The sequence below is a fragment of the Lepisma saccharinum genome, chromosome 3, assembly GCF_977018435.1.
Source record: "Lepisma saccharinum chromosome 3, izLepSacc3.1, whole genome shotgun sequence".
NCBI classification, from domain to species: Eukaryota; Metazoa; Arthropoda; class Insecta; order Zygentoma; family Lepismatidae; genus Lepisma; species Lepisma saccharinum.
The window spans coordinates 2,801,677-2,819,236 of NC_139231.1; the positions used below are offsets into that span (position 1 = coordinate 2,801,677).

A 17,560-nucleotide genomic window follows, 5' to 3' on the forward strand; every position below is an offset into this window, starting at 1 on the left:
ATGTTTTTGCCGTCGATGTTTTTGGTGTCGATGTCTTTGCTGTCGATGTTTTTGGTGTCGATGTTTTTGGTGTCGATGTCTTTGCTGTCGATGTTTTTGGCGTCGATGTTTTTGCCGTCGATGTTTTTGGTGTCGATGTCTTTGCTGTCGATGTTTTTGGCGTCGATGTTTTTGGTGTCGATGTTTTTGCTGTCGATGTCTTTGCTGTCGATGTCTTTGCTGTCGATGTTTTTGGCGTCGATGTTTTTGGTGTCGATGTTTTTGCCGTCGATGTTTTTGGTGTCGATGTTTTTGGTGTCGATGTCTTTGCTGTCGATGTTTTTGGTGTCGATGTCTTTGCTGTCGATGTTTTTGGTGTCGATGTTTTTGCTGTCGATGTTTTTGGTGTCGATGTTTTTGGTGTCGGTGTTTTTACCGTCGATGTTTTTGGTGTCGATGTTTTTGGCGTCGATGTTTTTGCCGTCGATGTTTTTGGTGTCGATGTCTTTGCTGTCGATGTTTTTGGCGTCGATGTTTTTGGTGTCGATGTTTTTGGTGTCGATGTTTTTGCTGTCGATGTCTTTGCTGTCGATGTCTTTGCTGTCGATGTTTTTGGCGTCGATGTTTTTGGTGTCGATGTTTTTGGTGTCGGTGTTTTTACCGTCGATGTTTTTAGCATCGATATTTTTGGCGTCGATGTTTTTGCCGTCGATGTTTTTGCTGTCGATGTTTTTGGTGTCGATGTTTTTGGCGTCGATGTTTTTGGTGTCGATGTTTTTGGTGTCGATGTTTTTGGTGTCGGTGTTTTTACCGTCGATGTTTTTGGTGTCGATGTTTTTGCCGTCGATGTTTTTGGTGTCGATGTTTTTGCCGTCGATGATTTTGGCGTCGATGTTTTGTACTGTCGATGTTTTTGCCGTCGATGTTTTTGTTGTCAATGTTTTGTACTGTCGATGTTTTGCGCTGTCGATGTTTTGTACTGTCGATGTTTTGTGCTGTCGATGTTTTGTACTGTCGATGAAATGTAGGCGATGTTTTTGTTGTCGATGTTTTTGCGTCGATGTTTTGACGTATAACCCCGCCCGCGCACCCTGGATGGTCTATGGAAAGCTTGCAGGGAGGAGTGGGACAGAATTCCCATGCCTGTCCACGTGCCGGAGCTTGCTGCAATGGAAACTGCGATGCCGGGCGATAGTCCACAACGCTGGGGGTTCAATAGAACATGATCGGTGGTGGCGGCGCGGTATCTCTTAAGGTGAGTGAGTACCCGTCAAAAATGGTCGGATATAAAGCGAACAACCTCTGTATAACATCATCACAACTTACAAAACATCTTAACATAAGGTACTCGCAATATGTCATCGACAAATAACTTTCATAGGCTTGCACACCCTCTGACTAAGGGAGGGCAAAAGTCTGGATGAAAGGTCAGTCTGGAAAAGAAAAACCTCATTCCATCTCAATGTTTATATGTGAAAATGAAACTCGTATTTACTTAGCAATTAACAAAAGCCGAATCTATAAACAATTCACGCTCTTATTAAAGTAAATATTTCGAAAAACTAAGTATGCTGACCAAGGCAGTAATTTATTTTATTAAAAACATAAACTAAACGTAACGTTTCAACCTTCTAGAAAGGTCTTCATCAGACTCTGTATCAAGTCTGATGAAGACCTTGCTAGAAGGTTGAAACGTTACGTTTAGTTTATGTTTTTAATAAAATAAATTACTGCCTTGGTCAGCATACTTAGTTTTTCATAATCATGGAAACAAGGCTTAATGGTATTATAAATATTTCGCTACATACGCGCTTGTACATAAAAAGCACATATATTAACTAATATTGGATAGTATAAACACAGTTTGTTCACCATTAGAATGAACACCTGCGGTCTTATACTGCAATCATAGTCTTCAATGATAGTTGGTACAAGAATTTTAAACACCTGCACTTTGTCACTGACAGGTGCGGGAAAGATTTTGCTCAGCAAAAGGGAACATCAGATAATTTAAACGAGTATGTATCTGATGTTGTTGATCACAATTTAGTTCTCCCATGTGTAAAGACGTGCGAATTGTAGCAATCGGACTTTAAAAATGAGGCAATATCTATAAACATATCATGAATTGAAATGTTCTCGTCTGCGAAATCAGTCCTATGCTTTCGTCTTCACTTCAGTTACTTTTGACTTTGAAGCTCTTTCTGCAATAGCTGCTATCAAATATTTACGGAACGATTTTATGACTGTCACAGTGACAGCAAGACAAAATCGTTTTGTTACTGGTAGAGATACTGATAGTCTCTGTCCTGTTTCTTTCTGAAATGATTTCGAAGATACCTTGTTTAGTTGGGCTAATTTCGATGAAGCTATATATGCAATATTGGATCCCCCCCCCCCCAAATCAAAGGTAACACTGTTTAAATTATATGACTATTAAAATTAGTCTCTGTGGTGGCGGTACATGAAAAGGATTTCTTACAGTAGATTCAAAACAACTACACATAATTTATTCATTTCCAATGTATGAGCAATTTATTCTGCAGCCACATAAAGGAAACACAGCTAACGAATAAAGTATGTGGAGTGTTAATAACAAGAAATTTGCTATATATGGAAATAGGATACTCCAATTACATAGAAAATAATGTTCCCTTCCTCGTAGTTGCTTGGAACTTTTATTGGCTTGAAAATACCTAATTTTCTATGAGAGCATAATATTGTTCAATAACGGTGATACGATTCCACTACACTCAATTCTAAGTGAAAGTATTAAGGGGACAGATACTCCCCTTACCCCCCATGCGCACGCTTATCTTTGTAGTGCTATTTAAATCTAAAATTTTGACACTTAAAATGTGGATTTCCATTTTTAAAACACCTCCAGAGGGTTCGACGTGCACTTGGAAACATTAATTGTGTTTACCTTGGCTTCTGAGTAACTGCTGTCAACAGCTGTTAGAAATTAGAGCGAAATACGTCACAGCTACATTGCCATCCTTACGACCAGTGCTGTTTATCTTCAATTTCAAGTAACGCCAACGTATGACGTCATTGATGATATGGTTCGATATACGTTAGACATAAACTGTATGCTAAAATTAGCATTGTGTATTTTTGTACTGAGTAACTAGTCATTTCTCGAACAACGTGCCTAGGAGTTTGAGGCATAAGCTCTTGCACATAAAACTAAATTGAATTTATCAAGGTTAGAAGGCGAATTGAAGTTCGTTATTTTTATTCATTATTTTGCTGAAGCAATTATCTTCTCCTTATGAAGGAAAATCTGCTAGGTATTCGATTAAATGGACAAAAATAGTTATATATGATTACACTCATTGCTAGTAACAGTATGGAAACCGGGAAGTTACTCTGGGATAATACCGGGTGGTCCATTATAATGATAGTATGGAATATCGCATGCAGAATGCATCCAATCGAAAAATTGCACAGAATAAAAGTTTGATAATTTTGAGGGGGTAAGTCAATGCCGCAAAAAATTACATATTTGGATTCCGTGTTGAAAAAGAAAAATCTTTTGCTTGAAAAATTTTGTAAAAAAATTGCAAACTTCGAACATTTATAAACATTTGGTAGTTTCAGATTCATTTTGTTCCCTTTATGTAATAACGGTTTTGGTTTCCGTTGAGAACATTGCATAAACGAGTTTTATTCAAAAAATGTGTGCAAAGAATTCGGCAAAAGAAAATTGTTTGCAATTTATGTTTTTGTGTAAAAATAAATAATATTAATTTGTTCCAACTCTTTGGTTTAAAGGAACAATTTCATATGAACAACACTACTCACTACTCAATTCAGGCTCGAGCCATGTTGGACACAAAGTTTCCTGGTCGATGGATAGGACGTGGAGGACCCGTTTCTTGGCCAGCTCGTTCACCCGATCTCACGTCGCCTGATTTCTGCCTTCGGGACTACTTAAAGAAAAGTGCTACCACGAAGTTCCAACAACGCCTGAAAACATGAGGCAACGAATTATTGATTCTTGTACCTCTATCACTCCTGACATTTTAGGACGAACAGTGTGGAGCTTCAGACACCGTGTTTTGAAATGCATTGAAGAGAACGGTCATCATTTTGAACATTTGCCCCTTTAAACATTTATTTGTGTATCTCAAATGATAACTAATTTGTAGTAACATACTTAATTTTGTTGTTCATATGAAATTGTTCCTTGAAACCAAAGAGTTGGAACAAATTAATATTATTTATTTTTACACAAAAACATAAATTGCAAACAATTTTCTTTTGCCGAATTCTTTGCACACATTTTTTGAATAAAATTCGTTTATGCAATGTTCTCAACGGAAACCAAAACCGTTATTACATAAAGGGAACAAAATTAATCTGAAACTACCAAATGTTTATAAAAGTTCGAAGTTTGCAATTTTTTTACAAAATTTTTCAAACAAAAGATTTTTCTTTTTCAACACGGAATCCAAATATGTAAAACGAATGGGGGTGTTCCATTTGAAATTTCAAATTTACCCCCCACCCCCCTAAGGGGTGGGTGGCGGCGACGAATTTTTTGCGGCATTGACTTACCCCCTCAATAGTATCAAACTTTTATTCTGTGCAATTTTTCGATTGGATGCATTCTGCATGCGATATTCCATACTATCATTATAAATGGACCACCCGGTATACAATGAGTTCCGGTAGCAGTATCAGGAAATTTTTCCATCACTTTACAACATAGTTCCCTCCCATTTACATCTTTCTTCGAACGCTGCAATTCCAGTAGAATAAAATACCCTGTCTTGCTTCTGTAACCACCCCTCCGCAGCAACCATGGCATCAGAATTATTGTGAAATTTCTTACCACGCAGCTCTTCCTTTAGTTTAGGTAACGGGTAGTAGTACTTCGGGGCAAGTTCTGGCTTATACGGTGGATGTAGCAAGAGTTTAAAGCCACAGGATTAGATAGCCGCTGTGGTTAAACCTGCCATGTTTTTGAGCATCTTTCAGCATTCGAGGCACCCAACAACAACTTACTCTTTTTAATCCCAAGGGTTTAGTGAAAATGGTATGAATTCTACCGTTTGATATGCCAACAATGTCAGCAAGTGTCCTAGTGGTGAACCTCCTATCAGTGTAAATTAGCGGTTGCACACGATCGATATTTTCCTGGGTAATGGCTGTTGATGGACTTCCGGTACGTTGTTCGTTTTTGCATGACTCACGACCGCAAATGAATTTCGTATGCCACTTCTCTAGGGTGGAATATGAAGGTTCTTTATCCCCAAATGTCTGCACCATATCACTGTAGGCTTCTTGAGGTGATAACGTTTCAACCGTAGATACTTGATCACAGCTCACAACTCTGAAGGCTTCATTTTCCATATGTTTACGCCTCCAACACAAAAAGGTTATTAGATTCATGGTTGAAACTTTCAACACATGCAACGAAAGGATACATGGGTAACACTACAAAATTTGGTTCATCAGACACAGGGCACGAACTTATTGTACGACCCTCGTATAAGTAAGTGAGATAGTAATAAGATTTACACGTTTATTTTCATTTGTTAATTTGAATTTCCAATAAAAATTAAGTCTCATAAAAGTGACAAGTATTATACAAGTATTTTTATTGCAGGATATCCATCACTTCAGTAACTCACTAGACACAGAAATATAACCTTTTAATTATGCGAGGGTTTGGAGGATGATACGTGGTGTGTTTATATCATTATTAATCCACGCTGACTTCCATGAATTTAGTTTTTCTGTTTGGTAATCACCAGGACTTGGATTTATATGTAAATGCATACTTTTAGTTTGACGAATTTTTACTGAAATTTTGTGATATCTTTACGAACATTTCTACCTTTAATACATTATCTTACATAATTAAGGAAAACATACTTAACTTTACATATTTCAACAGGTTTATTCATCGTTGTGGAATTGTTCAAAAGAAATGACTTATGTAGCTGCATGAACATTTCAACGATCGGGTCCGGAACGTGTTCTTGTAGGAATTGTATAAAGGAGGCTTTCATTCTGCTTAATGTGATGCATATTGTTTACTGTTAAAATTGGCATGCTTTGATGGGTGACAAGTTCAAAACAGACAACGAATAATTGAAAGTTACCATTAGAACATTTGTGTGCAAATAAAATAATGTCTGAATAATTTTAATATCAATCCATACTGAATTAATCATTTTAGAAATGGTTGTGTTAAAAGTTCTAAAAAAATGAATAAAAAGAATGACTTCATCAAGAAGTACATTCTATGAAGAATGTTTTGCTAAATTGTTCGTCAAACTATCAGTTAATGAAAACGATGTAAAGAATACAATTAGTATTTTGTAAAATACATATCTTAAGTTTGCAACAAGCTTGTGTTTACAATCTCACCTATTCGATTAGATTAAGTTCGTTTTCTGTAGCTTGTCATTTTTAAGCATTAATGCAATGGAAAATAATAAATGGTTTATTTTATTTGAAATCACGCAAAATTAAGAAATTACTATGAAGATGAAGAAATCTTCTCTTCTTTACATCATTTTGGGTCACTTTACGTATGTTTTAGTCCATATTTTGCCGATTTTCAGTCCATATGCATGTATGTAATATAAAGCCACTTGTTAGTACATATTAATCCCAGCCCTGGTAATCATATTAGTTTCAGTAGAAATTGCACAGTGTTACATTATAACATACATGAAACTCCTTCGAGAAATTTAACTGGAAATGTGACTTTGACTACCCTCAGGATGCAATTTGACAAATCCACATTGTATCACATGTAGGTTTCAGTTCAGTGTTTTGAATGTGTTCTCTTCCTGCATTTTAAGGTTCACTATTAATTAGCACAGATGATGACCGTGATGATGAGCCCTGCAGCTTATAGTGGAATCTGAACCACTTAATGAAATGTGCCACCACCGGGGATCAAATCCGTCACCTCTTCATTACAAGCCAGATGTATTACCGCTAGACTAAGGAGGGAGGCGGATCAATTTTAATATTTCAAGTTCTTATCATTTAAGAAATAGGTTGTTTCTGCACTTTTGATTCCTTAACGTCAACTCGGATATTTGCAACGATAAGGATAGATACAGGTATATCGATGAGTTTGAATTGTTGTTTTAAGTCCACTTTGTGCACAGATAGGCTAATCGCGACTGGACCTACACTTTAAAGTGGGATCCGAACCACTGTGCAATGTGCTTCCACCGGGCACCAAACCCGGGACCCCCTGTTTACAAGGCGATGGCGTTACCATTGCGCCATCGGGAGGTCCAGATATAACGATGAAAATAATGAGAGAACATAGCTAAAACTCATGCCATTGCCAGTACTCGAATAAGAAACTAACAGAGAAGAATATACCTGTTCCGAAAAATAGTAATATGATTTACAGAGCCTGATAATAATTGTACACATTTAGTTGTATATGCATACATTCTTCGTCACCATTTTAACCTCCAACCAAAGAACAATCTCACAGCCACTGGAGTACATCCACCTACCAGGCAAGCAACAGAGTATCGTGTCCATTTCGTAGCAAGTTTGGCGACTCATGATTGGTCAATTACTTAGTGTCAACAACTGATCAGTGGGCATTGCTGGTCTAGACAGATTTTCAACCGTCTCCCTCCCCTTACATTTTAGAACACATCGTAATAAAGTAACCTTACGATCTTAATAATGTAGGACATGAACACTATTTAAGATTATATGTAATTTTGCTTTCCGCTCCTCATTTGTTTTCTTTTTTACTCCCGCTGGAAACTTCTTGCGACCTGTAGTGGCCTTGTCCCAAACGAAAGTTTGCAAAGGAAATATTATGTAAGAAAGCTTCTAGTTTTTCGGTCGAAATGCATCTACCGTACCTATAAGAATCTAAGGTGGGGGGCAAGAAGGTTTGTCTTTTGTTCTTTCACATTTGTATTGTATTATGACTACTATTACTATGAGTATATTTGTAATTGTAGGTATATGTGAAATTCTTAAGTTTTTGTCATTCCATCTACCTGTATTCATGTATTATTATATTATGTTTTCTTATGTACCTCATGGCAAGGGTTAGGTGGTAGAGCAGTCTACGGCTGAACCTCGCCCGCTAAAGAAAGGCATTATTATTATTATTATTATCTGTTTTTGGGGCTGCAGCACCCCTCCCCCCTGTAGCGCTGTCCCTAAGTGCTCCCTTGGTCTTTCCCTGTGGGTACCTTTGCTGCTCCATACGAACAAAAATTCGCAAGCCTCGGAACTAAAAAATAAGTTGGCTGCAGGGGATGTTTTCGATTTCGGTCCAACAGTCGAACTTTTTTCCTCAAGCATTGGCCAGAAATCGCTCCGACCTGATTCACCGCAAAGTTTATTATTCCCAGGAAACGCCGAAAATATTTGGCTCATGCGAGTTTTGATGCTGGAAATGAAAAGGACATTCCTTCGTGACAGATGGAAGCGAGGGTGAAAGAACTTTGCCACAGACATCTTCTGTCATGGATTTCGCAAAGATCCTTACCCTGCGTCAAGCGAATATAGAAACCAGCTGTGATCTTTTGAGGCGAAGCCAAAACCTCGACTTCGGTGCCTCGGAATGAGCATTACACTTTCACGTGCAAAGGGAATCACGTTTTCTTAGCTGAACCATGTTCAGTGATCAGCTTTTAAATCCTTCTTTCCGGACTGACAAATGTTGTTGCGTTCTTTCAACGGCAGATGGCGCAACAGTTGAGAACAGTTCTTTCATCATCTCATAACTTCGACACTTTAGATATCTTTCACAAATCTTAGATCACGGAACAAGGTGGAATTTATACAGATAGGCAAGTCCCTGCGGAATTTTAATGGCTACGAACAGATTACGTCATGCGTGAAAGCCCTTAACTTTCTAAAGAATAACGGTATTATAATTTTAACAGTTTTTTAAATTAATTACCTACGTATTTATTAATCATCTTATTTCATGTCGTTTTAGATTCATCGCGACGATGAGGTTGACTGGTAAAATGGTGACAAAATAGCTCAGAAAACGCACCCAGAAAGAACTCGTACTCGGAAATTTCGATGGCAACGTCATGATTCGAGTTACAAGTAGAAGAGCTAGAACAACACACTTTGTAACAATCGAGGCGAGAATGAGACCAGGCCATTCGAAACTTATCGAGACGAGACAGAGAATTATTGGCCGAGACTATCATTCTCGTTCGAGGCTTTGGTGTGATATTTAATTTAACAATTTTACTCAAACAAAATTTACTTTACTGAGAGACTTCACCAGACCACCAAGCGTTTGTCAATAACTTATATGTCGTATATTTTATTATATCAAATTCTGTTTGTGTGGGCTTGTATTGTCGTAACTAGAACAAACGTCATTGAGAAAAAAATGTTTGCCTTGATTTCTATGCGATGTGTTCACATGTCGAGTGCGAGATAGGCAAGTATAACTCGAAACGAGACATCGTCAAATGTCGTCTCGTCTTGTCTCGATCGAACACAGAGGAAGTTCAACATTATGCGTAAACTCTTGTTAAATTATCCACATCAAGCTTTCATTGGAAAAACAGACACTCAAGGATTGTTATTTTGTGCAAAGTTGTGAGGAGCTCAATGCAATCTAAAGGCTGAAGAATAAAATCTGTTTAGAATTCGTCGTAGATCATTCACGATATTCTTCGTAGCAAACATCTCTAGCAGGAAACTTAACAGAATAGTACACATGTACAAGGGTATCTGCACAATTTATTTAATGGAACGTCAAGATTTAGTACTTTTCATCAGAAGAAGTGTGATGTTCCTTTTAGAGATAAGTTTTTGTAAAGGGACAAGGTTGATGTACGTAAAATGAATTAAATAGAAATAGTTAAGATAGTCGATATTGTTAAGTTATATTTAAGCTTTATAAACGGGGTTATGATTTAGTTTTTCACTGCGTTTTGATTTGTTTTTGATAAGTTCATCTCCAAAAATATTTGTTTCTTTTAAATTACTGTTCTTACTAAGGGATTTATGTCCTGGTATTGAGAAGGTTTCAAATACGCTTAGTGCTGACGTACGTATTATAATGTTTAATAAACAATGATTTGGTCATAAATCAATCTTACATTTGTAGCCTGTACTATTAGACCAGGTTGTCGGCAAGTTAGTGCAAAATGTCATACAATTTTTTTGGTATAAAACGTGTTTCGTGGTGATGCTTGAATGTTTTACCTATGTGAAATTAACCGTCCCTTTGCACAATCATGTGTGCTTGTTAAACTAAATTCTACTTAGTTCTAGAAGCAAGAAATTTCAACTGTAGTGAGATTAGATCTTCAAACAGACAACGGCACAGTCGTAGCCACACTTACTCGTCACATCTTAAAATTATGCATGCCCAAAAATACTACTTTACAAAGAAGCAGCCCACCTACCTGGATAGCCAGAACGTTCTCTCCGCCAAAAGCAGTGGCGTGCGGTGACCATTTAGATAGCCGAAGCACTGAATATATAATTTTTAAGTAAACAATAGCAAATCAAGGGGCAAGCTTGCCTTGATAAAAATCTAACTAACTAACTCTAACTATCTAGCCTTCTTAAACCCGAAGGTTCATGGCTGCAGCAACACAGGCCTTCCATCTTTCCCTATCTTGAGCAAGATCTATATACTCTTTTCCATCCCTACCGATTTCCCTTAGGTCCATCTCAACGTTGTCCCTCCATCTTCGTCTTGGCCTTCCTACAGGTCTCTTTCCATCAGGTTTCCCAATAAGAATCCTGTAAACTCCTCTTTCCTCTCCCATTCGTGCCACATGACCTGCCAACCTAAGTCTTCTTGATTTAATTATTCTAATAATATCTGGACATGAATACAAATTATGTAGTTCTAAATTATGTAACCTTCTCCACTCACCTGTCTCCTCATCCCTTTTAGGTCCAAAGATTTTCCTAAGGATCAATTGAATTGAATTGATAAAAATCACAGCTGGTAATAGTTCATTTCATTTTTAAGCTGGTCATCAATCGCAGTTTCTATTCTGTTTTTCCCAAAAGCAGCTATAGCTACAGACGATCGTAGATGGTTAACAGACAGTGCGGGCTCGGCTATTGACTTCACTAAATTTCCCAAATGCATGTACCCAGTTTTGGTCCAAGAAGTATTTCTATCCTTTCCAAACAACAGACAATACCAGCAAAACACCACATTTAGCTCAGCGCTATCGGCTAACCAGTCACATTTGGTATACATATTACACTGAAAATGTCTAGTGAATTTACTGGTCTTTTGAACCAAGTCCGGTAGTTCTGGTGTTGGCCGTCCATTTTTAATTATCTCATTTCTTTCTGAGAAAGAACGTGCAGAAAACGGCTTGGACAAAAGCTCTTTTATAGTACACATTGTTCTATATTACTAGATAATACCTGGTACCTTCACATATTTTCATATACATTCGGCAAAACAATCCCGTAAACTGAAGAAAACCTAAAACAATACGAGTTGAAACACTCCCGAACTCCCTGTCCGATGCTAGCTTCGGTTGCAGAAGAAATAGACATACACGGCCCGTGACCTTGAGGTGCGCGCGCAACTGTCTGCCACTGCTTAACCGATGCGAGAGGAAGATTGCTTCGGCTCAACCTCACTGCAGCCCTGCAGGGATTGGTATTTGTTCTATTTGTAGCGAAGAAATGTGAAGGTTTTATCTAGATATTATTGAATAATCGTGTGATTATAATGACATAATATATTGTTACGTTATTGCATATTGTATTTCGAAGCAATGCTTCAGTAGCTTACCTTGTATGCACGCCACTGGCCAAAAGAAACGTTCCTTTGAAATTAGACACCTCCTTATGGCCGGATACACACAACCACGTCGAAGTTCGCCACTTATTCTAAGACTCCGTCACAGAGCGTGTAACTGGGACCACAGGGGAATCACTCTCTCACGGCGAACAGCGCAGAAATCGCACAAGGTCCTTTTGGGCTATATTCGGGACCTGGTCGTTTTATTTTCTTGCAATTGGAGACCCCCGTTCGCTTTGCTTCAACTGCCAAGTTGCAGCGCATCTGCCTAGGTAAGATTCTTGCGATTGACGCAGGCTGGCGATAGGACTTTTTGCACGCCAAGCGAACGTGTTTTGTCTTTTTCCCTTCTTTTCTAGGTCTTCACTTCCCAAATAGCGTTCCAGCTTCGCGGTCGTAACAGACGCAGCGGCGGCCAACAGCGTATGTACAGAGCGTTCCCCGAAAATTGATCAAAATTTAGATGGATGGTCTACGTCTACGAACGTAGCAAAAGAAAGGTGACACGTAGCAGTGGTGATGAGCATGAAGTCGGATGAGGGAAAGTTAAAGCACATACTCCTGCGGAGAGAGGCTGTTGATGACAACAGTAAAGGTGAACAGTGAGACAAATTAGCCAACAGTCAATTTCATGAATTTTTCCAGTGTCCTCGCCATCCTGTATCACTTAAGCGTGATTCACATTAACGCTCAGGTCATTGTCCGGTCAAGATCAATTGAAAATAATATTTGATCAGAGCGTGAAAGAAGCGGACCTTGTATAGATGTACAACTACAAAAATCCTGTATTATATTATTAATTGTTTTATACCTTATCTGTATATTTGTGATTATTTGGAAAGCAAAAGTAGTCCCCTTATTATGGGAACACTTTCAAGTTATTTGTAAACTTATTTTAGTTGTATTACTTTGTATATTTCAAGAATAGTAATAAACAAGCATAAAATATTTTACTTTCTCTAACCTTAGACATACTACGAGCATTCCCCTAGTAGAAATGGCGTCACGGATTTTATTCAGTTTCAGTTTTGTTTTAAGTCCACTTTATGCACAGTAAGGCTAATCGGGACTGGACCTACAGTTTAAAGTGGGATCCGAACCAATATGAGCCTGCACCGGGGTTCGAACCCGGGACCCCTTGATTACAAGGCGACGACGCTAACACTTCGCCATCGGGAGGCCCCCTCACCGATTTTGCAAGCAACATTCGAAAATTCTGAAAAAAACTCTCTGTCGTTGTCCACTAAGCGAAAGTATAGGGTATAAAACTGACATTCTGTTTTGCGGCTTGCATTAATTGGATGAACCCAAAGCATTTTCTGTCCTCGTAATTGCATTTTCTTTTTGTCATTTTCTTCTAATGCCAGGCCTTAACAGTGCTCTAAGTCCGTTGTTGTAAAACTCTTAAACATTGCAGTTACCACAATCGGCGCGATTTGTACAGAAAATATATTTTTGGACAATGCACAATACTTTCAACTGCCTGAATTTTTGAGTTTCATGTTTTAACACGACGCAACTGTTACGTTTAGGCCGTTAGTAGTGTAATTTAGCCGTTTCAAAATAGTACTTGGTACGAGCCCTCTTTTAGCCTCTTTTTTTATCAATTGAAAATCAGTTTTTGACATATTTTGACAATTTTTTGTCGATGTTTTAGCGTTTAGCGATGTTTTAGTAAAATTTTCCCTTTTTCCCACTCGTACTTGGTACGAATGCCACGATCTTACGTGATATAACTTAACCTATTCATTTTTTTTTCGTGCTAAACTACACGAGAGCCTCTACGTGCTTTGACCTACTTTAGAGTAGGACCATAAAGACAGTTCTGCAACCGAAAGTGAGGCTCGAAGTGAGGCTCGGTGAGGCTCGACTTAATGGTTTGCTCTTGTAAGACATAAGCCTCATTTTCTCGCAGTGTTGCCAACACCTTACTCGAAATAAAATCACCAAGGTTTTTTTCTTGGTCTAACCTATGTTATTGAACTGCGTTGTCACGTCCAAACCCGCATGAATTCCGGACACTATTGGCTCTATTCATATTTTTTCTTACGTATAGGTGTACATGATGAATCCCCAAACAGATTTTTCCTAAGTCTTACAGTTTCCAAGATAATCCCACTTCCGGTCGCCATTTTGGATTTCCAAGCATAGGTTCTATCCATACTTTTTCTCACGTATAGGTGTACATGACGAATCCGCAAACAGATTTTTCCTAAGTCTTACCGTTTCCAAGATAACCCCACTTCCGGTCGCCATTTTGGATTTCCGAGCATAGGTTCTATCCATACTTTTTCTCACGTATAGGTGTACATGACGAATCCGCAAACAGATTTTTCCTAAGTCTTACCGTTTCCAAGATAATCCCACTTCCGATCGCCATTTTGGATTTCCGAGCATATGTTCTATTCATATTTTACTTACATATAGATGCCATATGGGGGTGTTTTTCGATATATTTTTTCGATAACTCTTACCATTTTCGAGATATTTGCAATTTAAGATTTTTTTAACGCTGGACTTAGAAAATTTTCGGAATATTTTTTTTTTGTTCCATGACGACCTATGTTTATTTTGGTATGGGAGGACAGAGGACACCTAGACGATTCTAACGCAAGAAATCCCAGCTCTCTATGATCATCCTTTCGAAAGTTACGAGCTATGAAAAAAATATTTTGGCAATTGGCACACCCTTGACCCAGGACCTCTAAAAACTTTGTACACGTACTCTGCATCACCAATATCGACAAAAGGGTCAACGGGGAGGATTTTTGCACTATCTCTCTCTCTCACTGTTTTTCGAGACATTTGCAATTTAACGCTGGACTTGGAAAATTTTCGACAGATGGGGGTCAAATTTCGTTCCATGACAACCTATGTTTTTTTTGTTAGAAGATCAAAAAGGACACCGAGACTCGACCGACGCACTAAACCCGACCTCTCTACGACTATTCGTTCAAAAGTTACGAGTGATCAAAGTTTTGGGAGGTGGGCTAACTTCTTACCCCTTGACCCCAGGACCACCAAAACTTGGTACACGTATTCTCCACCTCCAAAATCGACAGGGGTGGTAGCCCGGGATGGGGGTGTTTTTCGATATATTTTTTCGATAACTCTTACCATTTTCGAGATATTTGCAATTTAAGATTTTTTTTAACGCTGTGGACTTAGAAAATTTTCGATTGATGAAAAAAAATTGGTTCCATGACGACCTATGTTTATTTTGGTATGGGAGGACAGAGGACACCGAGACTCGACCGACACACTAAACCCGACCTCTCTACGCGTACTCTACGTCACCAAAAAAAAATCTCCCCTTGTCGATAAGTCGTCACGTTGTAATCAAAGCGTCCCGGGTTCGATACCTACTGGATTCCGATTCTACTTTAAACTGTACGCCCAGTCCCCCGATTAACCTATCTGTGCATAGAGTAAACTTAAAAAGTCGGTCAATTATATTGTCGCGATTAAGGATTAAAAAAAAAGAGGGGTGGGTGAAGTCAGATTCAAAGAGAATGCCACGTGATCACTTTGATTCAATAGCTCCGTCTAGTTCGCTGCACTTTTTGACTGCACTCACGCGTCTAGTTGGTTACACGGTGCAACCTACCTCGTTGATTTTGGGTGTCACGTAGTGTATTTGGTGTCTGCACCACGTCCTGGAGAGGTGTAATATGTGGTGTGGTGTATGACCACGTGGTGAGTGGTTAACTAATCAAATGAACGTTTAAAGCAGCAGACAGGCATTTGTTGAATCTTCTGAACTTGAACACCGCTATTCGTCTACTTGGTTGAACGTTATTTCCTTTCACCAGCCTGACACCGGGATACACCTGCACTGCATCTAGTGTCAAAGAAGTGCAGCGTACTAGACGAGGATATTAAATTGCTCTGTTGTAAATGAGATGCATGATGTTCTCTCGTAAGTTGTTAATATGAATTGATGTTACTGTGAAGAAACTGAAGGCAGAATAACGCCAACGCTATCTGGACTCGCTTAGTTAATTCAAGATAGTCGCGACAAACGTAAACGGGCTGTGCAGGACTTGGAAAATTTTTTCGATTGATGAAAATTTGGTTCTATGATGACCTATACTAAATTTTTGGTATGGGAGGACAGAGGATACCGAGACTCGACCAACACACTAAACCCCAGACCTCTCTACGGCTACATGTTCGGAAGTTACGAGTGATTAAAAGTTTTGGGAGGGTGTGTGCAAACATCCCTTACCCTTGAACTCAGGACCACCAAACTTTGGCATACATACGCTACATCCCCAAAATCGACAAGGGGTGGTGTTTGGGGAGATTTTTCGATTTATTTTCGCGCAATCTCTCACCGTTTTCGAGTTATTTGCAATTTTTAACGCTGGACTTGGAAAATTTTCGACAGAGATGGGGGGTTCAACCATGATAACCTATGTTTATTTTGTTAGGAGCCAATGCTAACGCATCTCTCTACGATGATCCTATCGAAAAAAAAATGTCAATTGGCCCACCCTTGACCTCCAAATTTCGTACACGTACTCTACATCACCAAAATCGACAAGGGGGGTCGTCCTGTTTCGCGAAGTGTCGACAACCTTCCACAGCTGTTTGTATTATATTACATCAGATATTATATTGCATGAGTGAGTTGGCTGTGTGTATAAAGACTAGTTTCAGACATGGACGCGAATATAACGCCATGATAATTAGCTGCTGTCCAAAGTTATTGCATAACTTAAAATATTTATATATAAAAAAGGATATTTATTGCACTGTGCTTTCTAGCGAAGGTATTATTGTAAACGATATTGTTTGTAAATGTGGAAAGTTAGAAGCTCAGTCCCCGGCCTATCAATGATAAAAAATTTAATCACGGACAGCAACTAAAAAGGGCGTGCACGTCACAAAAGCATTGTCATATGGACTGACGATTATTATTTTTTTTTAAAAAAAAACAGACCTAGTTACGATGGGTTATAACCTGTGCTGTCTTGCAATTGTTTTCGCTTATTTCAATGTCAGCGAGCGTGATATGAAACATGCATGCGAAGAAGGGAGGGAGACCATAACAAAATAATTCACACTTCGATTTCAATACTTTCGCTAGTCACGTTTCACCTCCTATCTAGAAGGATACTGGACGCTACTTTTTTGAAGATGGCTAAAAACGAGGGAAGGAGAGAAATGTTACTTTTTACCTTTTTGCCTGTGTGTGACGAAAATAGTTTTACATGCATACGGCTGTATCGTGATCTGCTTGAATCATCATCACGTCTGTGAGTTTTCAGTATTGCTGAATATATTTACATATCAACCAACGGTTATGAATTGCGTAGAAATTGGCTTTGTTAACGGTCCAGTGGCGAAGTTGGAAACGGAGAGCGGTCACATCAGACAGGTGCTCCTGGTATCTAAAGAAATGCCCCCTCTTACAGAAAAAAAAATGGAGTGTTAGAAAGGAAAGATGTTATACCCGAATGAACGGGGAGTCTCGAGCATCTTCCAATCCTCATCTTCGCGTTCAGCTAACGAGGAAAAAAAGAAACTTTACATATGGGGGACGCAACAGCTGCTGTACGGTATTGTCATTGGATGTTAAAACTTTTGGTTTTTTCTGAATAGACGGACATATCAGTGTTGCAATCTCCAGATGAGACCGGAGCTTATCATTATTATTATTATTATTTTTTTGGACAAGGGGGATCAGATCAATGCATGGACTAAAACTTTTCTTCACATCAAAATAAAACAGAGGATTTTTTACTCCACTGCTTACTTATTATTGTAAAGAATGGGGTGCCTTGTCTTATTGTATAGTCTTCCAAC

The 17,560-nt window shown here is 38.6% G+C and overlaps 1 protein-coding gene across 2 annotated transcripts in view; it reads right to left on the minus strand.

Moving 5' to 3' along the window:
• The window catches only part of Mct1 (Monocarboxylate transporter 1), a 255,551-nt gene extending 243,686 nt beyond the window's left edge, over nt 1-11,865 (minus strand). For both annotated transcript variants that reach the window (XM_083118285.1, XM_083118283.1), the window contains exon 1: nt 11,741-11,865. The gene's annotated coding sequence lies outside the window, so the exon portion shown is untranslated. The remainder of the gene's footprint in view (nt 1-11,740) is intronic.
• Nucleotides 11,866-17,560: the final 5,695 nt, after the last annotated feature.